The following is a 14,100-nucleotide window of genomic DNA, read 5'->3' on the forward strand; positions in this document are numbered from 1 at the left end:
TTGTAGATTTCTGTAGATTCCTTGGTGTTTTCTACATAGACAACAGTGTAATTGGAAAATAGGATTTATTTCTTTGTATCCAATCTGCTTGCCTTCATTTCCTTTTCTTGCCTGATTGCAACAGCTAGATCTTTCTATATGATATTGAATAAAAGTGGTAGAGTGAACATCCTTGCCTTGTTTCCAGTCTTTGGGAGAAATTAATCTTTTCCCTTTAAGTACAATATTAGCTATAGTTTATTGTTGTTTATGTTTTGCAGATTTGTCTCATAAATCTGAAAACGTTTCCTTCTATTTCTCCTTTGCTGAGAGTTTAAAAACATTATAAATGGGTATTGAATTTTATTAAATATTTTTCTCCATTGATTGATATGACCAATGTTATTTTTCTTTTTTACCCAGTTGGTATAGTATATTACATTTATTAATTTTAAAATAATAAGCCAGCCTTGCATTTGTAGAATAATATTCATCTGTTTGTGGCTTCTATTCTTCTTATATATTGCTAGATTCAATTCGTTAATGTATTTTTGAAGATTTTTGTCTCAAGTTTATGAAAAGTTTTGCTTCTATGTTCATGAAAGATTTTTATCTATAGTTTTCTACAACTACTTTTAAAGCATCAAGAAACTCTCAGAGGTGGTTTCTACAGCCATATTCCCCCAAATTGCCTTCCATTTTAAGAATGTAGATTCTAAAAGAGCTTAATTTTTTCAACCTATTGGCCTCCATTTCAGCCTCCCATACCACCACCAAGGTAGGAGGGACAGCAGAGAACTTAGTTTCCACTTGGAAATCTCAGCTAAAAATTTACATTAACCTTCTTTATCTGGTTCTTTACTTTTCCTGATGATTTGAAATGTTCTAAGAAAAGAAATTACAGACTTGAAAAGCCAGTGTTTACGCCTTCTTATCTTATTACTAGCACTGCATTGATATTTGTGGTAACAAGTCAAATTTGCATTGTTATATCAAAAATTTCAGTGGATTTGAAATATAATCAAGCAATGGAATATGATTACACAATGATAAAATTATTTACTGTATTTCTCAATTTCTCCTATGTCCTCACTGATATAATAGCATCACATATATCACATAAGACAATATAAAACTCATCAGTTTGTCCAGATAGATATTAACTCAGTCTGTTTTTTTGCATTATTATAATTTTAGGATAAAAGCAAGTCCCTTATTTTACATTTATTTATACAGAATTCCAGAAGGCTTTGGATACATGCTTATGCAGGGCTGAAAATTGTACCTTCTAAAAGTTTTCTTCTATATTTTGTTTGTTTGTTTATTTTACTTACGTAATCTATATAACACCTCCTGTTTTAACGAATCCAATAATAGCCTCCCAAATTATTTTGTGACTGTTCAGCAGAATACAATCATAGAATGTTAAGGTTGTAAAATGTCCATTTGACTCAAGTGAAATTTCAGACTCAGTCTGGTTAAGTAACTTGCTCAAGGTTAAACACAGAGTCAGCATTAGAGTCTAATTGTATACTAGATCTCCTATCTCTCAGAACACTAAAACTTGTAGCCCCTGTTTGACCTTATTTAACCAATTGCAGACTATAAACATATCACTCAATCTGAATTTTTAGTACAAATGTACTGGATTTGGCCTTGTTTAATTTTAGGGATTGCGAGACTCATTTGGAAGACAGACAATACTCGGATTTCAAGGGTCATATGTGAAGCTCCAGACTCTATTTCAAAAGACCTCTCATGATTCTGATACTGGTTACTTGAGGAGTTACTTGTACAAGGTCACTAACACTTGGTTTCCTGTTACTCCCATCCCTACTCATTGAGAGCAGTGAAACACTTAGCTCTTCTTGCTGCTTACCAACTTTTAATGTGCATGGATCCCTATGGCCTTTGCTGCTGTTTAATTATCAAGTAGGAGCCCCTCTTAAATTAGGAAGGAAAGCAGGGAGAGGAGATTCCCTCTCAGTTGCTCAAAGCTATTGAAACTTAAGTAAATTTAGCTCAGTTGCTGGCGCAAATTATAAAAATTTCAATCTCAGTCTGAAGATGCTAATTGAATGGACAAAACTGAGCTCCTAGGAGTGTCTCTGAGGAAACGTAGACATAAGAGTAAAGGTTCATTAGCAAACTGCTATTAGAATTATGAAGTATCTTGAAAATAGGAACCTTGTGAAAATCACTTTGCTTCAAAGTTGTCAGTTTCAGAACGATTCCTTTGTTCAGCTTTGTATCCCTCATTGCATTTTACACCCAGCAGACAATAATAGCTGTTGAACAAATATTCTATAATGGATTCATCAATTTACCTTGAAAAGGTCACTTTATATACTGTAGTCAAGTGACTGAGATTTTATTATATTCCATCAACTTCATCACTTGTTATTTTAAAAATCTTTTGGGAGATTATATGTGGTATGTGGTGGCTTTGGAATTCACTTTTTAAACACACAACGTTTTACTTGTGTGGGCTTATAAAAGTTACTTCATTGCTCCATGTCTTACTTTCCAAATCTTTACAATGAAGAGGACAATATTATTATCTCACAGGGCTGTTGGAAGGATAAATGATACAATGCACACAAGGTACTTGGAGTGATAGCTGGCACAGAGAGTGTATGTGCTAAATAAATGTGTACAAGTGATGTAAATTATCCAAAGACAATAGTCAAGTCATTTACCAAACAGATGTTATGTGCCAAGTACTGTGCTCATTGAGAGTACAATTTTTCAAATTTTCTCAGCTCCTAGAGCCGTTAGTGTCTCAATTGATTTTTCATGGCAACACTAGGCCAAGAGACGTATCCAACAGTGCTTATTAAGTGCTTAGGTCCAGGTACCTTAATACTCATAGTTCATAGTGTATCATTCTGTTTTCCTCAAGATTTTAAGTTACCCTGTGACACCCCTTTTGACTTCTCTGCAGCACTTTTGAGCACTTAGGCATAGAGCGGGAACCATGGCATTAGAAGGATGAGAATAATCATGCCAGTTAGAATGACGATCATTAAAAAATCTGGAGACTTCAGATGCTGGAGAGGATGTGGAGAAATAGGAACACTTTTACACTGTTGGTGGGAGTGTAAATTAGTTCAACCGTTGTGAAAGACAGTGTGGCGATTCCTCAAGGATCTAGAACTAGAAATACCATTTGACCCAGCAATTCCACTGGGTATATGCCCAAAGAATTATAAATCATTCTATTATAAAGACACATGCACATGTATGTTTATTGAGGCACTGTCCACAATAGCAAAGACTTGGAACCAACTCAAATGCCCATCAATGATAGACTGGATAAAGAAAATGTGGCACATATACACTATGGAATAGTATGCAGCCATGAAAAAGATAAGTTCATGTCCTTTGCAGGGACATGGATGAAGCTGGAAACCATTATTCTCAACAAACTGACAGAAGAACAGAAAACCAAACGCTGCATGTTCTCACTCATAGGCAGGTGTTGAACAATGAAAACATATGGACATAGGGAGGGGAACATCACATACTGGGGCCTGTTAGGGGGTAGGGGCTAGGGGAGGGATAGCATTAGAAGAAATACCTAATTTAGATGACAGGTTGATGGGTACAGCAAACCACCATGGCACACGTATACCTATGTAACAATCCTGCACATTCTGCACATGTACCCCAAAACTAAAAGAAAAAAAAAAAAAAAAAAAAAAGAAAAGAAAAGAAAGACAAGAATAAATAAAACATGCTTTCTTTTTGAAAGGAGTTTTTAAACCTAACACTACAGAACATACAAACAATTTACTAAGATATTATAAATGCTTTACTAGAAGTATCATCAAAATCTATGGGGGACATAAAGGGAATGGGGTATGGAAGAAGTCATAAAAGAAGCACTATGTGACTAATTATTCAAGATTGAGTAAAAGATAATCTGACAGAGGAGAAAAGGAGAGGCAGAGAGAGAAAACAGGGTAAGTAAGATCCCTGACATATTAAAGCTTGTAGAAATCCAAAATATGCTAACTTTGTTGGTAATTGATTGTCAAAATGAAAAATAAGGATTGGGAATAAGGATAATGTAGCTGATTGTGGCAGCCATGAAAGTGCACATATGAATCACCCTACAGAAGAGAACCTGCTCTGAGGAGAGGCATTGGCTGACACTCTAGTTGCCACACCTTCGGGTCCTCTGCAGCATTCCACCCTTGCCAGGCTGTTCCTACTTGATGACAAAGCATGGCCTGGGGCTGGGCAGGTAGAAAGAGTTGGGTCCTTCCTGCCTAATATGAAACCTCTCTTGATGGGCAGTCTATGCTCTGGGTCTCCCCATCAGCCTGGCTGAGACTTTCTCAGAGCTGTGCTGCTGGCTGAGGTTCTCCCTACCCACCCTTCATTCCTTTCTCTCTCCTTCCACAGGGGTCAGATCTGCCTCCTGGTCTGAAGGCCTCCCCCAACCATTCCTGCTCCCTCCTCCTTTATCCTTCTCAGAAATTTCCCCCATGACATATCTCATAATTCTAATTCTGTTTCAGCACTTGCTTTCTGGAGAAACAGAACTGATACAGTGCTAAAACTGATGAGCTTTTGTTTCTTCTTAAGATAGCGTTAGTTGAAATAAAAAAATTGAACCATAGTATCCCAGAACCACAGTTGAGATATTGGCAAGAAAGATCCCATTTTAGAAGTACTCTTAGTTTGAGCTGTGTTATGCAACAGATATGGACAGCCATATAACTGTACAATGAGAAATGGGTTTCACAGGCTTCCCTAGCACACATGGAGGGAAATTCTTCTTTTGGCTAATTCAGGGAAATATTTTGATGAAAACAGCCTTAGGTTTTTTCTATTAAGAGCATCTGAGTTACTTGGCTTCTCTCTGGAGCTAGTCTCTCCTTGCTTGCTTGTCATGATGGACAGTGTTGTGATTGATGCAAAGAGGCAAACAGTCACTGCTAGAGGATGTCAATTTTATTTCATGGCAAAAGTCATAGAGATTTATGGAGATGGTTATATAAAGCAGTAAATAACACAGCATGCTCTTAGACAGAGGTACAACATCCTAAGACCACCATCCTGCCTGCCATTCTGGAGACTGGCTTTGTGCCAGCCTGCTCACCAGATGCAATTTACATGTGCATTGACTTCCAGTATCAATGCCCTTAGAACTGCCAGGAAATTCTATTTTTTCCAAATCAATTTATTCTCCCATTCTCTTAGATGGTTATTTTCAGGCCCTTTTCACTTTCCACAAACCACCAATATCTCCTGCCTTTTCTTGTTTGCAGTGGATGGTTTTGCTTTTTATTTCACTGAGGAAATAGAAGCATTCAAAAGTGAAAACTGATATCTTTCCATCAAATTCATCTTCAGTTTCCTATATCTGAGTCTTTCTTCTACATCTTCCTTGTGTAACAAAAATTAGCTATTTATCATCTTGTATAAGGCCAAACCCTTGTGCATGGAATCTCATTCTTTACTACTTATTCAAAAACAGGGGTCCTGGATGTGTCCTCCTTTCTCTTTCATTATCAGGTTTTCCCTCTCCACTGGATCAGTCTTCTCAGCATGCAGATATACCATGTTTCTCTCTCTTAGTTGCCCATACCACTTTTTATGGCCATTTGTAACAAAACTTCCAGGTAGACTTTTCTTATTTAGTCTCTTCCCTTCTCTTAGTTTTGCTTGAGCTCACTCTGATCAGACTTTCATCCCCATCAGTCCACTAAAACTTTTTTGTCAAGGTCAACGATGACTTTTCTATTGCCAAATCCAATGCTCATTTCTCATTTTTCATCTTATTGGATTTGTCTTCTGCATACAATGGAGGTGATTACTCTCTCCTATGTGAAATACTTTTTTCACTTTGCTTTTGGGATGCTATTCTCTTGATTCTCTTCCTTCTCTGGTAGTGTTAAATAAAATAACACCTTTACAGGAACTTTCTGTTTCCATTCACATGATGAAATGCATCATGACATATTACACATATATTTATCTGATATTTGTCTGTGTCTCTGATTCTAAAATGTAAGCTCTCTGAGAGCAGCAATTTGTGCATTATATACTGCTGTGTCCCTAACACCTACAGCAGTTCTTGCCATGTATTCAACGCCAAATAAGTATTTGCTGAATAAATTGATGAAAATAACTCTAATATGATCATGAAGATTTTCTTCAAGTCTGAGTCAAGTGGATGCCACTTCTTTAGGGCCATCCTCTCAGCACTCCCAGCTTTATTTCTGATCAAGTTCCATTTCTGTACTATATGAAAAAAAAAAAAGCCATAGTCATATTGGCATGCTTAGGATTCAGAGAGCCAGAAATTTTTTGCTTAAAATATACATAAAAGTCTCATTTTATAAAGGAATGAGTTTTGGAAGTCAGCCGTTAAGATAAAAATTCCCTATAGTCAAAAATATCCTTGAAAGACCCTTAAATCAACCATAAGGTATGGTATATCTGGTTCTGAATGTACAATTTTTTACATTAATTGATATGCACACAAGACTTTGTAAGCCATTGAGCTATACTAAAAAAAGGAACAAAATGAAAGTCAGTGTCCAAACCAATTTTTCTTTAAAGTAAATAGCAAACCTCTCACTGCAAATAAGAGATGGGTAGACATTTCTGATGTTTTTGTGCTTATTGCAGGCTTTATTTCATTTTATTATAATATTAAGCCTCTATCAGCATACTGCATAGTATTAGATTTGCTTTTTTTTTCTGAGACGGATTTTCGCTCTTGTTGCCCAGTCTGGACTGGAGTGCAATGGCGTGATCTCGGCTCACTGCAACTTCTGCCTCCCGGGTTCAAGCAATTCTCCTGTGTCAGCCTCCCAAGTAGCTGGGACTACAGGCACACGCCACCACGCCCAGCTAATTATTGTATTTTTTTTAGTAGAGACAGGGTTTCGCCATATTGACCAGGATGGTCTCAATCTCTTGACCTCGTGGTGGGCGTGATCTCTTGACCTTAGCTGGGCGTGGTGCAGTATGCTGATAGAGGCTTAATATTATAATAAAATGAAATAAAGCCTGCAGGAAGCACAAAAACATCAGAAATGTCTACTCATCTCTTATTTGCAGTGAGCGATTTGGCCGCCCACCTCGTCTTCCCAAAGTGCTGGGATTACAGGTGTGAGCCACCGCACCCGGCCAGATTTGCTTATTGTTTTGTGGATTAAACAAGGTATATTTGGATAAGCAACAAGCAAAAGGTCTGACCCATAGTAGAAACTCAGAAAATATTTGTTAGATTTTAATCAAAGTCTTATCAGTTCAGAGCTGTAGAGAAACATAGAGAAGAACCTAAAATCCTTGCTAATGAGTTCCTGCTGCAACCTCAACAACAGATTTATTCATGTCCTCGGGTATAGGCTTCATGGAACCACCTTTTGGGTGGAATTGAAGAAGGAGGGGCTTGAAACTGGTATGTAGCTAATTGCGTGAACTGAATTATTCCACTCATCATGAAGAAAAAGTAGTATTTGAAATAATTAAACCAACTTAACTACAAAAATATTTTGATTTATTAAAATTGTCTTTCTCAGTGACACAAACCGTTGAGCCAGATATAATAAATTTATGCCCTACCTCCCCTCTACAAGCCCCACTCTGACAGCTTGAAATTAGAAAAGGAGAAACATGAGTTTGAACAGAGGTGCTGATGGCACTATGCAAGACTAGTGTCTAGTCAAAGTTACAGCTGGTACTATGTTGTTCCCATTCAAAGAAAGAGACCTTCAGCTTGTTTCTCAACATTACTCTGACATATTTTTAATCATTGGCTAGCCCTGGTGAACTATGGTCCATGAAATTTCTTCACAATCATCTGTTCCTCAGATGTTACTGCTTTTCTGTGTTTTTCTCATTTCCTGAAACTGTCTTTAGGCAGATGTTCAGTACAAAGTCCATAAGAGGAAAATCACAGTTTTCCCAATAACAGATAAGACAACTAAGATTGTTGTTGTTGTTTTTAGGAGATGAGGTCTTGCTATGCTGCCCAGGCTGAAGTATAGTGGCTATTCAATCATGATCGTAAGTCCACTGCAGCCGCAAAATCCTGAGTTTAAGCACTCCTCTCTCCTTGGCCTCCTTAGTATCTGGGACCACAGGCACATGCCACCCCATCAGACACTCTGGGGCTGGGGCTTGACCATCTGCATTTCAATAAGCCCTCTATATGATTTTGACATAGGCTATGTTGGCATAGGCAATGCTATCATTGCCATTATATATGCAAGGGAGGAAGGCCTGTTACACTGAACAAAATATGGTAAAGCCATAGCTCTGGCAAGTTGTAAATCCAGGTTGCAAGCTTGCACAGTTTGATTCCAGACAAAATAGAAATGTTGTTAAACTGGCTCCTTTGTGTTCAGTCCGTAAAAAATCCTACCCTTGGAGGATGGGATTTGTGATTATGTTATTTTACTTTAGCCCCAAATGCTCAAATTAATATGCATCTGTTTGAGTCAGTTCCTGGAAATAGACTCTAAGGTGGAGATTTACCTGCAGGAAGTTTACAAGGGAGTACCCGTGGCATCAACACTGTGGTATGTGAGAGAAGTAACCAGAAGCACATTGTGTCAGGAGACAGGGAATTACCTAGGGCCAGGGTGACTACAAAATATTCTAAATTTCTGGGAGAGGATCATAGGAAAGAGCCTTCAGTTGACAATACTCCCAGCAGCTGGGAGAATGAGCGCTTCAGTCCTGAAGCAGAGAAGCTGGAAGATTCTGGTAGCACACCATAGTATCTACCACAACATTGCCTCCCAACAGTGACTTTTTTTTTAAGCATTTGGTAGAGCTGCTTAATGTGATTGAAGCATTTCAATAGGTCAGGGAGAATTGAAGTTGGGCTCAGCTAGCTTTTCTGTAGTGTTTTCAGAAAAAAGGAACCAAAGCTTGGCAAAGTTGACACTTATGAGTGAGAGTTGATGCTACAAAAGTGAACTGAAAAGGTGCTGAAGACTTTGGGGACAATGACAAGGGAAAATGAGTAGTAGGATTAAAATTAAAAACAAAAACAAACATAGAGTCATTGAGGAGCAGAGAGAAGCCACATGGGACCAAGAGATCTGGAAAGCAGGAGGTCTCTCAAAGTCAAATGTTTCTCAGAGGCCCCCAAACAGGCTGTTGTTATAAGCAGGTGGGAAGTCATTTGGGGCTCTTGCACAGTAGTGCCAGCAGGGTAGCAGCAGTTGAATAAAAAATGGAAGTAATTCAAAGATTGCCCTTTAACTTAAGGGAAAATCCACTATTTTCAAAGACTTGCTTTTTGTTTTCTTACATGACAAAGACTTGTATTATTCTGGATGGAAACCTCTTATCAATAGGGCATAATAACCTAGTGTAAATAAAACATCTTGGCAAATAATTTTGTCTTGCCATTTAGTTATGTCGTTAAGCCAGTGTCCTAGGACTACCTCATCATAATGTGGAAGGAAGTGGGTTTGTCTTCTTCTTTTCCTCTACCTTGTCTTTCTCTTTCTTTCTTTCTTTCTTTCTTTCTTTCTTTCTTCTTTCTTTCTTTCTTCTTTCTTTCTTTCCTCTTTCTCTCTTTCTCTTTCTTTCCTCCCCCTCCTCCTTCTTCTTCCTCTCCTCCTCTTCCTTCTCCTCTTCCTCTTCCTCCTCTTCTTTTTCTTCTCCTTCTTTTTCTTTTTATCATTGCCATTTGAGATTAAGGTCCCAAAATGATACAGGCTAATAATGATATACCAACTTATTTCTTACCTTTAGAACTCCTAAATCTGAATTCAGAGAGAATTTAGGTGACCAATTTATTTATATAAACTTAAGTAAAATAAAAATTACTTATGTGAGGAATTTTAGTAATATCTAGTAAGTTTAACACATGCGTTTATTGCTTTTTTTTCTTCAAAGCCACTAAGCCATCAGTAAAGGGGAAAAAAAGAGTTATTTTACAAAAAGGTGAAGACAATAGAGAGGAAACAGCAAGGAAGAAGTGCAAACCAGAAAGCAAAGTAGGCAAGTGGAAACTGTCCTAACAGATCAGAGAAAGCTGATGTCTTAGACTATATGCAGGAAACTCAGAAGCAAATGGAGTCCAACAACAGAAGCTCAAAAAGGCTAATTAGTGGGATCGGATGGAAAGTAGGTGTAATAAAAAGGAGACTTGATCAATTGGTTGCATAAACAGCACTTAAATGAATTTCACATCCTTTCCCTGGTCTGTGATGAACACCAGATATTTTATTCTGTGAAGAACTTAAACCAGAACTTCTCTGCCCTCAGGGACACCACACATTGTGGGGGATTGGTAACAAACTCAACATTTGAGAGAGGGAAGAAAAATATGAACATCTGAACTTAGACCCTCCTTAACTCCCTTTCCAACTCAAGACTGAAAAATATGGCACAGAGAAACCAAGGAAAGAAAGAAAAGGAAGGAAGGAAGGTAGGAAGGAAAAGAAAGGAAGAAAAGAAAGGAAGAAAGGAAGGAAGGAAGGAAAAGAAAGGAAGAGAAAGAAAGAAAGAAAAAGAGAAAGAAAGAAAGAGAGAGAGAAAGAAAGAAAGAAAAGAAAGAAAGAAAGAAAAGAAAGAAAGAAGAAAGGAAAGAAAGGAAAGAAAGAAAGAAAAAGAAAGAAAGAAAGAAAGAAAATAAAGAAAGAAAGAAAGAAGGAGAAAGTGAAGGGAGGGAGGGAGGGAAGGAAGGAAGGAAGGAAGGAAGGAAGGAAGGAAGGAAGGAAGGAAGGGAGGAAGGAAGGAGAAAGATTACATCCAGGGACATTAAAAAAAAGTTTTATAGTTTTATAAGAAATGAAATACAAGCATGGCAATTACATAGCTCAATTGTTAAACATGTAATAATAACACAACACAGAATGTTTATCTTTCCAAAGAATAAAGAGAATGAAAAAGTACCAATTGGGAGGTGTGTGTTTGAAAGTTGAGATATGTGCGAGATCAGAATCCATTTCCCCAAATCATGAAGGATTGTTGAATTTAAGGAGAGATACAGGAAAGCTCTCTGCCCTCCCATTGTTTTCCTAAAATTAATACCTAGGTGTACAAAGACTAAAGGTATCCTTCCCACTTCTCTACCAGGGAGAACAAAGGTTAACCACTGAAGACATCTTGAATGCTTGTTGGCTTGTAGATGGTACTCGAGAAACCTACATTAACATTCTTTAATAATTAGCCTTTATCTGTTATTTTTTTGCCTTCCCCCAAGTTGCTACCTACAGAGATGCAATGCCCTTTTCCTTTATCTAGGGACTTCTCAAAAATTGATTTTTTTTTGTTGAAGATTCTATATAAGCTGGAATTCAAAGCTACCTCTTTGAGAACCACTCAATCCCTGGTGTCTCCCATGTATATATGAAATATACATGTTAATATACTTCTGTTTGTTTTTCTCTTATTTATTTTTGAGACAGGATCTTGCTCTGTTACCTAGGCTGGAGTGCAGTGATGTAATCTCAGCTCACTGCATCCTCTCCCTCCTGGGCCCAAGTGATCCTCTCACCTCAGGTTCCTGAGTAGCTGGAACTGCAGGTACACAGCACCACGCCTGTCTAATTTTTGTATTATTTCTGGAGATGGGGTTTCGCCTTGTGGCCCAGGCTGGTCTCAAACTCCTGGGCTCAAGCAATCCGCCTGCCTCAGCCTCCCTAAGTGCTAGGATTACAGGCATGAGCCCCTGCACTCAGCTGTTTTTCTCTTCTTCTCGTTAATCTTTTTTTTTCACAGGGGTCCACTACAACTAAGAACCTATGAGTTTTTAAAATAATTATTATTCTTTCTCCTACAGGTGGAAAAGGAGTGTCTAAGAGAGCTGAGTTTTCATTTTCTATAGTAAAAAGTCAAGAGATAATATTGAAAATAGAAAAAAAAATCAAGAAGTAGCAATTTGGATACTGTATACCTGAACAGAAAGAGCCAAAGTATTTGAAAGTGGCTGCCTCCCAAGAGCAGTTAATAGCTTGTGAAGGATTGGAAAGGATTTGCTGTTTTCTTTATAAACTTTATAGAAATGTTTCTCTTTTAAAACTCTGTACATGTAAAATTGTTTAATGTACATGTATAATGTCTAAGATAATTTAATGTACACCCAAATAATTTTAAATGACCACCTATGGCCTTTTCTGTGAATGGGTTGTGGAAAATATATGGCCTTTTAAGTAGTTTTTCTTTTTAATTAATGAAGTAATCTTTGCATGTACCAAGGGTATGATACATTACTTACCCACTGGAGTGTATTGTGCCTGCTATAAAAGTCTTTATGAAAATGAGGGCAGAAAATTAGGCCTTTAAATTACAAAGACTTCAGGTGATTATGGCTAGGAATATAAGCCCGCATATGGAGATGGTAGCAGGGAGGGCCATTTTCTGTTTATAATCAATTGGAAACTGACAGTGTTGTCAGTATGAGGCAGGCGACTGTGTTTGATTTACTTTAGAGATATAATGGCAGAATTCTTTTTGGTCCCAAATAAATGACTCAGATAAAACAACAGTACTGTAGTATACATATAAGTGAATTTCTCCTTGATCATTGTGTACTTGAGTACTCTGAGTTTGACTTGCATTTTACCTGAATTTCATTACTCAATCACTGTTGACATTAAATTGAGCATTTTCAATATAGAAAAAGTACTTCTAATGAACTGTATTTCACAATTTGACTGTGTGACTTTACAGAGTCCAAGATTTTGCAAATCTTAGAAAAAAATATCTATCACTTAACATCATTCTTCAGCATAAGCAATTATCTTCTTTTAATGAGTCTCTGTGAATTATTATTTAAATTAACTTTAGCATTTTTAATATATCACCTAATTTTCATTTTTAGTAATATTTTATATATGAGAAAAGTGCTTTTCCTCTGTAAATTCTAAATGTTTGTGAATTTGGTGACTTGAATGAAGATTATATGTGTCATTGAGGGTATTACATTTCAAGATACCCAGCTATTCCCCACTTTGCTATTTCTTTTAGTACCACAAAATAAAAAAGTTGAATTTAGTATGAATTAAACTTTTCTTGCCCCCATGGGGCATATGGTCTGTGATATGCTTTAGTTATGTCCTCACCAAAATCTCATCTTGAATTGTTGTTTCCATAATCCCTATGTGTCATGGGAGGGACCCAGTGGGAGGTAATTGAGTCATAGGGGCATTTACCTCGATGCTGCTGTTCTTGTGATAGTGAGTTCTCACAAGGTCTGATGGTTTTATAAGGGGCTTTTCCCCCTTTTGCTTTGCACTTCTCCTTACTGCCATCATGTGAAGAAGGACGTGTTTGCTTCTCCTTCTGCCATGATTGTTAGTTTCCTGAGGGCTCCCCAGCCATGCAGAACTGTGAGTCAATTAAACCTCTTTCCTTTATAAATTACCCAGTCTCGGGCAGTCCTTTATAGCAGCATGAGAATGAACTAATACAGTCTGAATGAAAAGATTCAATGTGTAAGATGTATATATATTTACATGTAACAGAAATTGTTGTATGCTTCAAGAGATATGGATTTAATTGTGAGTTCAGTCACTTTCAAAGTAAAATTTAAGTCAGATACTGAAGAGCCTTTATTTTTTTATTTGACATTGATTAATGTATAGATCTTAGAGACCAAAGCTGCCCCTCACACTCCAAAATGGGCTTTTAACACTTGAAAGTTAGGGCTAGGCCAGAGAAGTTGAGACTTTGACCTGAAAAATGAGATCTCCTCCATAGGATGTGGATGGGGGGCTTATGGATAGGTCTGTATGTATGGAAGACAGGAGGCCAATCAGGCAGAGGAACATGAGGTTGGGTGGCAGGAGATACTGGAGCCAAGTGCTTGGGGCAGGGAGATAGCAATGGGAAGCACAGAAGATAGGCAGCTAATGGTTGTCTGAAGATTTACCAAAGCAGATCTGGGACAAAAGGTGGGCTAAGATTCAAAACTGAAAAAGAGGCAGCAGGGCCCAGGAAGGAAGCCACCTCTTAATCACAGGGCTGGAGTCCCCAGGCAAGGCCATAACTACTAGGATGCCTGAGGAAAACATAAGTAAGCCTCAGCCTTGAGAGAGCAGTGGTCCATGCTGCAGTGAAAAGACCTTAGGCCCTGGTGCAGATAGCCTTGAATTTCAATCCTAGCACCATTACTTGGTTAATTAAATGTAA

Source organism: Cebus imitator, unplaced genomic scaffold, assembly GCF_001604975.1.
Source record: "Cebus imitator isolate Cc_AM_T3 unplaced genomic scaffold, Cebus_imitator-1.0 Scaffold289, whole genome shotgun sequence".
Lineage (NCBI taxonomy): Eukaryota > Metazoa > Chordata > Mammalia > Primates > Cebidae > Cebus > Cebus imitator.